Source organism: Vanessa cardui, chromosome 14 (genome assembly GCF_905220365.1).
Source record: "Vanessa cardui chromosome 14, ilVanCard2.1, whole genome shotgun sequence".
NCBI lineage: Eukaryota > Metazoa > Arthropoda > Insecta > Lepidoptera > Nymphalidae > Vanessa > Vanessa cardui.
In genome coordinates, this window is record NC_061136.1 from 11,536,001 (window position 1) to 11,551,831 (window position 15,831).

General features: G+C 33.0%; 1 protein-coding gene across 4 annotated transcripts in view; it reads right to left on the reverse strand.

Moving 5' to 3' along the window:
- The window catches only part of LOC124535373 (serine/threonine-protein kinase Doa), a 57,054-nt gene that overhangs the window by 28,845 nt on the left and 12,378 nt on the right, over nt 1–15,831 (reverse strand). The window contains exon 1 of one of the 4 annotated variants that reach the window (XM_047111577.1): nt 321–474. The exons of 2 other annotated variants lie outside the window; for them this stretch is intronic. The gene's annotated coding sequence lies outside the window, so the exon portion shown is untranslated. Of the gene's footprint in view, nt 1–130; nt 240–320; nt 475–15,831 lie in introns of those variants that run through there. One more of the 4 variants, XM_047111578.1, reaches the window with a different exon arrangement.

Genomic DNA, 15,831 nt, shown 5'->3' on the forward strand with positions numbered 1-15,831 from the left:
GTAACACGTAGAGATAAAAAATATCTTATTCATGGCTTATTCATAAGGCGAAAGTGTAAATTAATCATTTCAGCGTTCAACACATTTTCATATTTTACGACACTAATTTCTTAAATGAACAACACTCCACTTGTATTAAGCACCGATCAAAACACACACTTGAGTGGTGGCTGCAACCTGTTGCATATATAAACAGTCACTTTATAAATTCGTATGTATATGACAACGCGAAGTAACAAAATCGAAGGAGAGCAGCCACCGGAAGCGAGTGCATGATTCGAGCGACGGTTGCGACGGAGGTTCGGGCCGGTCGTGCATACCTTCTCGTTGCGCGCGCGAGAACTGCGTACGGTGTGCGTGCACCGCTGCGACTGAACTGACTGAAGGGAAGCAACGCACGCTCGGCCGCGAGGACCCCACCGCCGCCACCTCTCTCCTGCGGTTCGCCACTTATGACTCTAACGCTGAGCACTACGGCCGGAATCGCAGGAGCACTGACCTTCACTACCACGCCGCGCACTGAGCCTGTTCGAGTACCGCCTGCATCCACTGTTGCTACATTCGCAAAACCAACGCACCCTACTAACATTATGTCTATCATACGCGAACTAGATAATATACGGAATATCCAACGCCTTACTTTTTTTTGTTTCATTATAGCTTTAACTAGAAATATATCTTATTATGTATTACAAATCCTAAATAAACCTCACCGCATACATTTCTTCTATGTTATTGATATTGGTATTACCTGAAACAAAAACAAAAAAAATGAGTATGTTTAATTCATATAGACTCACGAATATATAATGAATAGAGTTCATTAAAAAAAGAAATCATTCAATCATTATGCGAACCGGGCACAGAAGGCCAATTCTGTTTCGAAACTTAACTGCATGATAATAATATAATAATATGCATTTGGGCCACTAGAAAAAATAACTCATATCAGTATGCATTACAATTTTAAATAGTTTTAGTTATTGTACTTTCAATAACAACCTGAATAGCTGTGATTTAACAATGAAGCATATGAGTGATTTTATTGAATATTTAATTCAGGATTTTAAAGTTATCGATATTAAGTTGGTCACTTCATACGAAGGTAAAAACCATACTCCATCCAATATTTCTTAATAGGAGCTTAATATTGTAATATATATATTATAAACAAAGCTATATCGTTTTTAAGAAATAATATAAATAACGAATAAGAAACAAAACAAAAATGATAAAGTATACACTCACTACTTTCTTGCGCTTTGTCCTTGTCATTAAATGACAAAGAAAAGAAAAGTGATTTATTTAAGAAATATGTTTGTAAATTTTTATTTGAAATATTGAATTCGCGAAATCATGATGATATAACAAATACGCAGAACATTAAACAAGGTATGACTAAATGAATAACGAATTAATATGTTTAAGTACAAAGTTCCTAAAACCGAGTGAAAGTTGAAAGTTAATACATAAAACAAATTAAATTGATAGCTCGCGAGACTGCGACATAAATAATGACTGCCTACGTTTTGTTACTGAGAAACAGAGCCTTAAACTGATACGGTCAACGATTAACATGTTCTCGATGTATTAAATATACGTTCGTAATTTCATTGTCAATCATAACTGTCTTTTAGGCCTAAAGACCAATAATGGCCCGTTCATGGTGTACTGTGGTACTCGGACACAAATAAAAAATATATTACATTATTTATTTGGTAAATTTAATCACTAACAGTTGTTTTCACTAAAACATATAGGTAACTACTCTTTTACTCTTAAACCATTAGTAGGTATATTTTGTAGTATATAAAACTGTAAATTTATAGAAATAAAAAATATTCAAGTTAATTACATTATATTCTTATATATTATGTATATTCGACAAAATTCAACCTATTAACCAGAAAGAAAGTATTGAGTAGTTACACTATTTTATTACGTATTCGGGTAATTTTTACTGCCAAGGTCAAGATGTAGATCAAACAGGTAGTTATTGTACAAGATGCTACTGATATATTTACTGTTGGCCTTTATAGACCTCAACTTTTGGTATATTGTTTTGATTAATAATCATTCGCTAGCCCCTTTTTTGCACAAACATATGTAAGATTACAGTTTACATGGAAAAACAATGTCAATGTTCAGCTTTGTACAAGCCGATTATTTATAATTTAAATACAAATAACATTTCTCGTTAATAATAAATCCGTTAAGTGGCTTGGATGTGTGTGGGACATACGACCACGAGACAAAAAGCGATTTTGTTTTGTAATGTTTATAGATTATACGACGCTTATTTAATATTCGATATATTCCGAAAAATCAAAATCTCTATTTTCTTTCTAAATAAGTTATTTATAGACTACGCTTTTGATAAACGATTGTTTAACGATTTTTTAATGTCTTGTGAATAATCTCGCTGCACCTTTAATTGATACAAAAATAATTATATTTTTATATCTTTTTAATATGATCGTTACTTAATTATATATATTAATTATTTATAATATAATTATATATATATATATATATTTTCATGTTTTATATGAAAATGAAAAACATAAAGATCACATTTATATTTAAAATTGCCTAGACTATTAACAATTTTAGATAACTCAAATACTTACTCCTTTACACTTTATCGGGTGTCCATTATATTATGCTATGACGTATTATGCAGATTAAATTTGGTTAGGAGTTTTAGTAGATTTATTCTATAAAACTATTTGGCTTTAATAGGATACAAAAACGTGCGCCATTACTTGAATTAATCAAAACTAGGCAGTAAAAAAATTGAATATTTTTACAATTTTTTGGTTATCCATACTCTAAATAAATTTGGAAACGAAAACTTTAATTTATAATTATATTTCAGTTCGTGAATAATTTACCTACATGCACAATAATTTTATTTGACTAATAAGTAAAAGAATTGATGATATATTAGTATTCGTGTTTGTTTGGTGTTCTTGTATTTTATTGACTTAACCTAAAGTTCGGCGTGCTGAGTGTCAAGTTCCTCGTACATATTCATGGAATACAAACAGACTGTACGTTAAATATTTATAAACGTAAGAGACAACATGCCTATACAAGAACGATATTATTATTGCTAATCCAGCGATGATGTGTGTCACTGCCAATAATTATACGCTTCTGCGACTTTATACACATCGAGGGTGAATCCTTTGTAGAGCTCATGCTTGACCAATAAAAACGTGTTAAAAATAATTAACTTGAACCGGTGAGATACTTTGAGTAAATCATTGTGCAAGACATAACAAGTAATTATGATGTGTTTGCGGTCGTCTGATTCAGCACACCCTTCCTGTGGATACCGTTAGTCCGTTTTCCGTTAGCTTTTCTTGCGCCAAAACAGCGGACGGAATTATTTATGCACACCTCAATGTTTTTAAAGACAAGTAAAACATTGTATCAATAGCGTAACACAAAGCTTTAGTTTTCGACCGCGTCAGACAATAGGTGGCACGTAAATGGTGGCAAAAAAATAATAGCACCGGAGGCGAGTCAGGCGGCGAGTAGCCGACAAACGGTGAGGTCCAATGACCCAAATGGTTCATTACTGGGCCGCCTAGACTAACGAAAGAAAAATCGGTCGCCGCTCTAGCGCGTCATTGCCACACATCTCTTTGTCTCTCGATGTTAAGAAATTACAAGATGACAGCTTGAAAAGAATAGAAACAACTTTAATGTCCCTGCTCTACATTATATTGTACGATCTTCGTATTAACATAATAAATAAATCCAGCAACATAATTTTCTGTATCGAAACGAGCTTTTTATAATTCATGAGATGTTGCGCCTCGAAAACAAATTTAATCATTACCAGGAAAATTATATACTCAATATAAACAATAATGAGTGATACGCAAAAAATATAGAGTAGATCTCATTATGGCCAAACACTGGGCATCTAGTTCATTGTGTCGGTCACGCACACATGTCAAAATTCAATAAATATTAAGCCAAAAAAGGAAACCGCACTTAATATACTTTGTATAGAAAAACTCTTTGTATTCAAAATAAAAATAAGCGTACATAATAAGTGATCGTTAAAATGTTTCAAAGTATATCCGTGATTCAAGCAATGACCACGGAGAATTAATCCTATGCCGTAAATGGTGCTTCCACAGAAACCTGATCCGACAACCACGAGTCTAACACAATCTAAACAATTTATCGAAATAGCTCCTATAAATGGACTTCCTGGGATACATCTCAACTTGTAAATTTGACGTTGAATCAGGAAGAGGCTGAAAAGTATTTGTTTATTTGCTTCGAGTTAATAACAGTAGTTATACAGCGCGTGTTTCTCAACACTTGTGTAATATTCAAGCATGAAGACAGCGAGTCGGTCATGTATTTCAAAAGTTAACACAATAAAAACTGAGTTAAGAATAACGGTCCTCATTAATCATCGAGGTCAAAATTGGTCGTACGGTATGTACAATCAGAACATTACTCGTTCGTATAGATTGGTCATCTTTGTCTTAAGATTGCTTCATTAGTATTTTATTAGAAAAAACTTTCTTTTGAGCCCTTTTTTTGTTATAAAAATTTACCAACCCAGTTTAGCAATTGCAAAATAATTTTACATCTAATCGTAATCATATTCAAAATGATAATTTAAACGAAAATTACTTTCTTTAATTAATATAAAAGATTAATTAAGTATTTTAATGATGAATAAAAAATAATAATTAATAAAACTTACAGAAATATCGTATTTGAAAAAGTTTTACTCAAATTTTGGATACTAAATTTTAAAACACAAGCTTCGACCAAAGAAACTAGTATAATTGATAGGATTTTGCGAGAGATGGGACACCAAACAACCTAAGTAAATTGTTATATGGTACCCACTGAATGTGTGTTTAAAAATATATATACAAAATATTAAATGAAACCCTCGTTAATCTAATGCACAGATACGTAAGTAAGTCAGACATTTAATTATATTAAAAGGTCTGCGACGTCCGTAAGAAGGACAGGAGAAATCAGTCCGTCGACCTGCATTAAAATACCTTTCCCACAGAGCCATGCCTGTTCTTCTTCTGAGAAGAACAAACAAAGATCCTGCTCATATGACTCACGAACAGTGAAGTGCCGAAGTCCAGACAAAAAATGTAAGAATTCAAAGCATGACAAACACAAAATTCCTTTCATCGTCACGTTAACCGGGTTTCCTTCAATTACTTCGCGATTTATTATTTATTGGCGGTCCTTTCAAGTTCTCGTGACACAATTATTATATACAATGTTAAAACACATATACATTTAGCGTTTGATATTTTGGTGCGGAGCGAGATGTTATAACATTCGGGTTTTTCCTATAGATATCACCGGCATGGCACAAGTGTCAGTTAATTGGACTTTTCCAGTACAAATGCCGTTATCAATGTTAACGTAATTGGGGCAGAAAGCCGTAGGTACAGTTCGATTCGTCGAAGAACTGTGTAGGTGGTACCACATTACTGTCGTTCGTCATCCTTCATACACGAAATTACTTGTTCCCATAATTTATATTCGGGGTCGCCGTCACACTTATGATGAGCCATTAGAAAGGAGATTACAATTGTATTGATATGTAAAATGATTCACACGTAGGTGTTCATGTATTTTGTTATAAAAAAAGTCCGAGAGTATTTTTATAATTAAATGATATTCTTAAATAAAACCCGTTTGTTTTCCTTGCATATTATACTCTAAGAGAATGAAGTCCGCTGCGTCAGTTGAGTCATACCTAATAGTTTTCCTTCCAAAGTAGTATTATCTAAACAATTTAGTATTATGGTACGTTAATAGTTTCAACAAGCATAAAATATTCCGTCACTATAGGCAAGACGACGGAACATTTCCGTAGCAGTTGCATAGGGAAACGCTCATTAGCCCTATTGGGCTCTTGTCAAAGTCATTAACACCTGATGTAAACAAAGCTAGAGATGGAAGAACTTTGTTAGTGCCAATCATTCAAATGTCGGTACATATTTGAATGGTTGGAAAAGTGTAAATCAATTGTGGTCGCTATTGTTTTGATTTAAAACTATTTATATTATTTAACTAATAAGAAATACAGGGCCAAGTTACAGTGCATACCAAGGTTGTATGTAGCTCTGATTAAGTGTGACTTTTTATTAAAATTTATCCAAAATTTGCAAGTCGTGACATTGGAATAAAACCAAACAAAAACTTTCGCTTATAAATATATATATGATATGTAATTTAACAAAAAGGGAAATCATGTCACGTTTGACGACAAACGACTGCAGACAATGTGCAGCTGCGCGGGTGGAGGTGGATAATAATCAAGGTCACGAGACTCGCTAAGAAAGACGTTTGAAAACAAAAGTGATCACGATTTACGCATTCGTAATTATTGCATTATATAAACAAAAGCTCAAAACGAAATTCGAATAAGTTTTTGGTATTTCTAACTTGACAACAACGTTAAGAATTTTTAATACGTACGTAATATATTTGTCTATCCTAGTGGTCTTTCAGTAGTAGTCAACTTTAATCACAAGAATGAAACTATTTTGAATGTATTGTTATATCAAGTTCTCGTTATATAGAAATTAAGCCTGGCAACATATGCTCAAGAAAACAATGAAGTTTCCATTTATATCATTTTACAATTTACACACGGTAAACCAGTACGAGATAAAAGACTTCCTCGAACGAGCGAATTACCGAAAGATTGTTTGCAGTTTTAGTGCGACGCCTTCATTGATTTCTGAGCGATACGTAGGCGGTCGATGCATTGCCGATCCTTAAACGGAAACCTTGTTTATCTACTTGTCTTCCCTTAAGGATAGCCAATACCAATCGCCAGCAAGGTCTCTCATTAAATTTACTTTTTTTAAATATTTGGAAAGTAATCTCTACACAAAGTACTGCAACGTCCAATCATCAATGAAAATTACACCGACACTCAATAATTTCTGCTGCAAAAGATGCGACGCGGGCTCAATCTCGTTTAGTATCGTCTGCCTCACAACTGAACACCAACAAACGCGACCTTCGGCAGTAACTTTTAGTCTCGGAAGGTATTAAATGTTTCTATTTACATAATCCACTGTTAGCAGTCACAGATTGTCTTTATTTAGTGAGTTTAGCGAAGCCGAGCATGCATGAGAACAACCAGTCAGTTTTTGCATAAATTATCTATAAAATATAATATTGATGCAAATATCCATGTAGATCGTAGATATAAATGCTGTGCCGTGCAATGTTAATATTTTTAATCGCATGTTAAATACTATAGAGTATGATGTAGAGTATCAATGTCAGTGCCACTCCACGCATCGACACAGCGCCGAACAAAGGGCTATTCTGTGACTCAAAAACGTGCCTAAGTTTGCATATGTTGCATCCTTACTTTATCGTGACTTAAACACGTGTTTAAGAAATGAATACTTTAATATGTTTTATTGAACATCAAACCTTAATAACTATTTCATAATACATTATGATGTATTTATAATAATTCTCATTGTTATAGATTTCACTACATTTTATACTACACTAGCGTCCCCCCTGGTTTCGCATGGGTGCTATTCTAATAATAAATATTCTACAGAATTTGTTTATTTATGACGTAAAATTAATCCATGTATTTATATACAAAAACCTTCCTTTCGAATCCGATCGAAATCGTATCCACTCTATCTGTTAAAAAAGACCCCATCAAAATCCGTTACGTAATTTTAAATATCAAAGCATACACGGGGACAGACAGCGGTAAGCGATTTGTGTCAATTAATTAGCAGTATCAAAACTTAACAAACACTTCAGTAATCATGTCACATATCATTATAATTTTTTTTATTAGATACATACAAATACCACCAAGCGTGTATTAATAATAATACTTACATAAGAAGTTATTTGACACACATAATATTAATTATACATTAAGGTATTTTAATCAAACGAATACAATATAATTGAAACAATAGTTACACATGTGTTTTTGACAATTTGGGTTAGCGCAATCATTTGGCATTGGTGAGTCAGTACCGAAATTAACTGTATCGGTCTAGGTACCAGTACGAGCTTGTTCTAATTACCTAGTTTTTACAGATCAAATTATCTACATTTCAAATTTATGTTTATTTTTGTCTTATCAATGCGGCTAAAAATAAGCATTATATATTGTACAAATGCTAAAATGAAAAGGCCTATGATTATTAATTGGTCCGGAAGTGAGAGGATTAAGGATTACTAATGTTTTTTTTTTTTAAGTTAAAGATTCTTAAGAAGAACGAACGTTAAAATGATTACAATTGAGTATTTTGTACTCAATTATTTTACAATCTCCGTAATATATTTATCATCGTATAACAATACTTTCACGCGAGAAACCGCTAACAAAAGCTGCCATGTCTAACTTGGACAAAACAATGCCACGAATTAATAATAATCACAAAAGCGTCCGTTTGACCCACTTTATGAATTTTATGTTCAGTTAGATAGAAATTAGTAAAATGTGTTTATAGGGAACGAGATTATTTTCTACATTTATTACAAAACAAACAGTATAAGTAACTTTAATTATTCTTAGTATTTATTACTGATAAAAGTGATAATTAGCATTTGTATTTAACAATAGTGAAGTTCTAAATTTATTTTCATTTAGGATAGGCACAATTACGCTTACAAAGATCATACTGTTATTTGGTTTTTATAAAAGGACGGACGAAAAAGGCTGTATAGTATTTGAATAAATACCACATGGTATTTATTTAAAGCGCGCGAAGTTGGTATGATCAGCTTACTAACAATAATCAAGCAAAACTTTCACGACCACGGAATATCCAAACACCCATCTATCGGTGTCTGCGATATGCACAGCCAGGTGGGTTAATCGACTGAGAATTTTTTAAACGTTATTTCATTGATATTAAAGTGAATTGTGAAAACACATTGTTTATTTCCCGCATATATTTATAGACAACAAACCCCATAATATATAGCACTATAAGTATTGTTTTAATGTAGTTTATCTTGTCTGAGGTTACAGATACACGACCCACGCATCCCGATAGACACAATGCGATATTGTTCGCGTCAGTTCCATGGAACTCAATACATAAACAAACAAACCCTCTGCAATCTAAACAGACCTACCGTCGTCTTGCAGCAGATAATATTAAATTGTAAGTTCTGAAGAGATAAGTGCGGCTATTATACTTAAGTGCTCAATTGTAAGCATATATTATACCAGTATTTTTTTAATATGTCAACCATTTTTATATACAATGTCCGAATGACCTTTGGGCATGGATATAGGTTATTGGCTACTAATACAAACTAGACCGCGTGCACTAGAATTTCGGATAAGTTAAGACATAAATAAACTGCATACAATAAAGTATGTATATAATTAAACTCTAGAAAGACCAGTAATATAATAGGTGAGTTAGAGCTTCTTTGGAATTTATTTCCAATAAAATCGATCTGACTCGATATAATATTTTATCTGACTTTGACGTAGTCTTCAAAACGTACCTTATTCAGTGTCTGAATGAGGATAAACATGTCACTTAAACAACAAATTTGCAGCGACGGACTATATGCCGGTGAAAAAATTCAGACAGAAATTTATGCGATTCCTTTGTGTATGTAGGGAGTTTTAAAAACGGTCAGAAATAAATAAATAGGAAGAAAGGAGTGAAATGAGGAATTTGCAATCAGCACGATAAATTCTGATTATTACCATCGATATTACAATAAAAAACCGTTTATTTAATCATCGCTCAAATCGCTCGAGTGAATACATTCGTCAACTTTTTTCACATCTTCATCATGTCAACGAATTAAGATACAATTCTTTTATTTTTTATTCGATGTAAAATTACGTAATGAAGTCCGATTAAATTTTCTACATATTTTGTATGCAAATTAGTGAATTTTCGAGGCGTCTAAAATAGATCTCGTATTAAAATTCATAAATGGGAAGTTGGTAATTAAACTATCAATTTAAACATTGATCTGCACGGATCACTCACTAAGAGTAACAATCTTGTAGACTTGTACAATGCCAATGCGGCAACGTCGGACACTTAGATGCCATATCATCATGCCTGTAGTTACACTGGCTCACTCACCCTTCATACTGCAATACAACGATACTAAGTATTATTGTTTGGCGGTAAAATATTTGGTGAGTGGGTGGATAGTACAGCGACGGGCTTGCACATGCTTTACCGACAAGTACATTATTATATTGATTATCGTTCGGTTTAAATAAAAATCTGGTCTGTGGCAAAATAAACGTGCTCAAACAAACAAGACGATCAAATGTCGTTGACTTGCATTACTCGGAAACTCAAATAATTCACTATCCCTATTTAAGAATATTCGCAATTCAACAGACACCCAGCATTGAGCACGTAAGTTCAGGGTATTCCAGAAACATTTAGAAGACGCCTCAGCGGTTCAGTTAAGAAATAAAGATCCTACAATTTTAAATATCATTGTTTTCATTGGGCCATTGAAGGTTATTTAATTGCAGTTAATTTGTTTTATCTATTTCATTTAATACTTTAAAAAAATTACCAAAAACTGGCAGTTATAATTTATTCTGCATATCATTAAATACTGCATATCTTCAGTGTTATTTAAATGATGTAGCAACACAAGTATTAAACCACGAAATATTAATAAATCGTATATTTCACTGTTTATATATAAAAGGAAAATGTAAGATTTTAATATAATTGATTTTAATAGAAATTTCACTATGTAAGTTATGGCTTACTACCCATAACTTACATAGTGAAATTTCCTTCAACGATACTTCGTAGGATATAATTGAAATAATGCTGAGTCTATAGGCAAACGTTTAGAGATTAAAGTAGATTTCGAGAAGATTTTAATTGACTCGTGTGTTTTAATTAAGACGGTAGCGTAATGTACGCAGAGCCCACCGATGCTTTCACTAACACCCACCTCGCACAGGACGACTTTCGTCTCTCTATGGAGAGACGTTACAGTGTTGTTTAAGAAATAAAAACTGTAATATAATAAATTATAAGTCTAAACTAATTAGCCTCTAGTAATTTAAAAAGTTTCGTTTGCTAATTTGATTGACATAGCAGTAGCGAAAGTTAAAATTATTACACGCTTTATAATTATTCGGATGGAGAAAGGTTTGTTAACGTATTTTTGATGTTTTAGCAAATTGACGGAGAAGGAAAACGTTTACAATTTCGAACACTTAGCAAAACGTACACGTTCTCTTACATTTTTCTATCGTTACGTGTACAAGCGTACGCCAGTTAATATCAAGTAAATGTTATCCAGGATTTTATTATTATAACATACACATTAAAATTGGCATAAAAAATATTGTATACTTTGCAAAAGGAAAAAATCCAGTAAAAACACCGTAAAACAAATCAGAGATTTGTTCAATTAACCAGCGATCGTTTATATGCGAACAATACAGTTTCGAGTTATTGTCGTTCTCGCAAGCGGTTAGGTACTTTCTACAAGAATCCTCTGCGTTCCACAATGAACAATGATTATACTTCTTATGTTATTATACTTGTTGGTAAAAAGTAAACACGCTGTCGACGGTATTGTAATACACAGCTGTTCTCATTGGGTTACTGAGGAAAGTCCACTGATGTTATAATGTTGAACCAGAAACATTCAACACTCAATTCGTTCGGAAGACATTAAATATGTTTTTTAATGAATTGACAACTTTATTAAAATATTTAGAAACAACCGTACATTTTTCTTAATTGGTTCTTTTTAAAATATGAAAATCAGTAAATAAGTTCTTTTGACAAATAAATAAGTTTCGATTATGACGATTTAAGAAATTTACGGAACAATCGCATCGTATTAGTATGTCGATATAAATGTCAAATTAATCACACCGACAGTCGCAGGCGCCATGTACTGCTGCATTACATTTATACGATCATGTTTTATTCATGACGGTGTCTTGAGAAAAACACACTAACACTAATAATAAGTACTATGAGGTAATATTGTTTACTCGACAATGACTTTTCCAATCCATTATCAATGATAAGTACAAAAAGTTAACTAAGACTTAAACCAGTTGCATATCATAAGTTATCGACTGTTAAAGAATAATGTGTACCCTTTATAATGTCATCGATGCATGATTATATATATAGCGAAGTAGACTATCAAGTTTATTTTTAAAAGCATGAACATATTGATATTTTAAATATAAATATCGGCTTTGTAACGAGTACGGTCAAATAGGTGCCCACTGAGCGTGAAACGATCGACAACGACAAAGGTCACTCATGTGTACTAACTGACTGACCACATATTGGAAAGTATAAAAATATTAATATCTCGTTTTGTATTTATTGATACAAACATTATAATATTTTTCAGTATAATAAAGATCTGTAAAATTTATAATATTGGAAGCGGGGAAACCTTTTTTTAAACATATCATTTATTTAAATAAAGCTGTAATTTTTATAAGAAATGATTATAAATGCCAATATATTAATAAATGTCATTTTAGAATGAAATGTAAAAATGGGTATAGTCGGCGTCCTTAATTAATTTGTATATTGATTTAGACGTTTTAATAGTTAGTTATTGTTTTTTTACAGCTAATACTTCTTTTTATATGTTTTAAGATTAATAAAAATGTTCTCATGATATATAAATATTTACAAGTACTTAAAATTTACCTAAAATATAACAATACAACCAAGAAAAAGATGTTTAAAAAACGTTCATAATTTTTAGAACAGTTCACTGTCGACTTGAAAACGAGTAAAATTAAGTGAAAGGAAATAAAAATTATACAAGTAAACAAAATTATACGGCTTGCTTTTTAAGAGAAGAGATCATTTTACTTAATTATTTTCAAAACAAATAATTATACATATAAATCTGAGGTTAAATAAGCCTACACTCGCTTTCGTCTCCCGAAATGGCGATAGCAATAACGATGAGTAATGAATAGAGAGCTGGTTTAATTCGCGCCGCTGCCTGCGCCCACGCACCCGCTGTACGCCGTGCATCCACTCGGAACAATGCTTACTGGTTTACTTTCTCGATTGACTCATACTGATTCATTGTGCACGTCTAGCGATTTGAATTAGATTAATGGTTACAATTACTCTTAGGATGTATATCTCGTAGGTCAATAGACAAAACTTTCGTTGACACCAATAAGCTGTCCACATCCATGTCGTCCATTCGTATCATTGCGAGAACTCGTATGGCACTCAAAGGTTATTTGGAATCTGGTGTTGTGAATTGCAATAAACATAATGACAATTATAACTTATAGAAATAATTCTGACCTAGTTGCCACAATTAATTTGTCACTTATCTTATTACCGTACTAATGCGTTAATACATATATTGATAATTTTCTGAGTATGTTTGTAATAACAACAATCCCTGTAATAACAGGGGGTTGACCTGAATAACTCATTCATTCACTCATATGTATAATATATGTGAAAAAGATAGAATTGAGGTATTGATAAAAAAAGAAGAATCTCTTAAAAAAAAAAAGGGATATATTATTTAAATCATGTGAGCGTTGGGTATCAATAAATATTATATGAAATGGTATGCGATATAATAAATATATGAAACTACAAACAAACCTCTGCAACGACCCTGAAGAGAGCGATGTCCTCACAAATCTTTTATATCTACAATAGGCATCTTTTCCAGGGAAATAAGTCAAATTAATATTTACAAAGAGGTGAGTAAGAAAGGCATGATCAAAAGGCTGTAAAATATGTTGAAGGACATTCTGTACAAATAATTGACGTCTTTAAGCGTTTAATAACAGCTCGATAGTTTGAACGGAAATAAAAAATTTAAAGCTTCCGCCCCGAGATCTTTAAATTGAACTTGTCGACCTTTAGTGTTAACATTGGCCGTTTCATTGTCTAACGTAAAAAAGTATAATTATAGCTTTTTGGTAGTATGTTCTTAAAGTTGGTAAGGCGTTATTTGTATAGATCGGCGTGAGCGCATGTCAGCTCTAATGAACGCGTGTCGCGAGGCTGACCTCCGACCCACGCCAAGTTCGTCGACCGCGCTCCCCCCGCGACCGCCGATCTCTCCCGGCCCTGGGCCCTTTGCTCCTGGACGATGCCAGACGTCTTTATCGCGTTTAATCAGCTAAACGACCGCCTACCTATTTACACTTCTCATTAATTTCCTGGTGCCGCAAAATGTCAAGATTTTGTGATGCTTTTTACTGTTTTTTTTTTTTTAGCTTTTGTTTGTTGTCAACATCTCAATATTGTAATTACATACTTATGTATGCAAAAATATTTTTATTATAACTTTATACATTATTTTGTTTTTTCACTTAAAGAAATTTTTAAAATGTAATACGCAGTTATCTTTACGCATAAAATGTATTGTTTAATATTTTGATACATTCTTTAGAACTTACTTAGCAGCAGCAATCTTATAGTATGAAATGTTTTTTGACAGACCACCAAGCTAAGCATTTAAAGTGCACTAATTTATAATTTGAAATATAGTGGTAATATTTTAGTTCGCTTTGTACTTAAACCTTTATTTGAGTAGTAAGTAATTATTTTTATAATGAGAAACAATACTTGAAATAGCTTTTATTAATTAATATAATAATCAACACCTGCTGCAATTACGTACATATAGGCATGTAAAGCGGACGTGGTAAGATAACAAGTCGCTAGCGGAACCTGTCATACTACGAGTGAAAACTGGACGTAAATCTCTGGATATACTTTTAAATGAAACTTGTTGAAATGAACCTACGAAACATGTCTCGGTAAAAAGATATGTTGTGGCTTTTACATTTATCTGGTAAAGGGAAACGAACGCGGAAGACGTTTAATGCATTTGACCGAATAGCGGTTTTTCCATATACTTTGGTAGCGTCGACCCATTTAGGTATAGAATGTGGCAACATTATGAAGTGAGCTCGAGCGCTACAAGGGCGCTAGTTGAAACACAAGGCTATCGCGTCCAGGGAGAAGGCGGGCACGAGTAGAGAGGAGGGGGAGAGGGAGTGCAATAGAGAGGTGCATAATTCGCGTTCGTAGGCGCAGCGGCTCTTGGGAGTCAATGTACTGGGACCGGTTCATTAATCGATCCCACAACACAGCCCGCGCTCCTGCCCTCGGCTAAGCGCAACTATAACGGCGCCTGCGCAACCAACTACAACATTATTAGACGACTGCACAAATTTAGCACAATTTATACGCAAATATATATGCAGTGAGAAAACTTATTCAATAAATAATGCAATATATATTCTGAAAGTATCCTACTTATAACCCCAGCTCCTATAATTTGAAAATATTCTAACATTTACCAATTGTATAAATAAATGTACGTAATACAATGCAAACAAGACAATATCAGCTATGATTTACTCACGTCTGTTGTGCAACAATTACCAGTTAAAGCCAATGAGGGTTCAGTCCTAAATCATTACGTCAATGATACATTGCAAGCGAACGGAATTGCTCTAGAATTACTTTGAAAAAGTACGAAATTGTAACATGTCGTGCGGACTTTAGTCTAAGTTACCTTTAGCGTGACAATTATTCTATTGTTCGCGGTCCGCCAGTCTCGGTATTGCGATGGTCGTCTCGAATCAGGAGTCAGGTTAACTTTTGGATTTCTTACAAGACAGAAAGTTTTTACAATACGCTCAATAAATTGAACACAAGCTTTTTGTCAAACGATTTTCTAAAATAGCTCATTTACTTACGAAATAGTCATATTTTTTGCTTCATACATGACACACAAGCTATTGTTACTCCGATGTTGCAA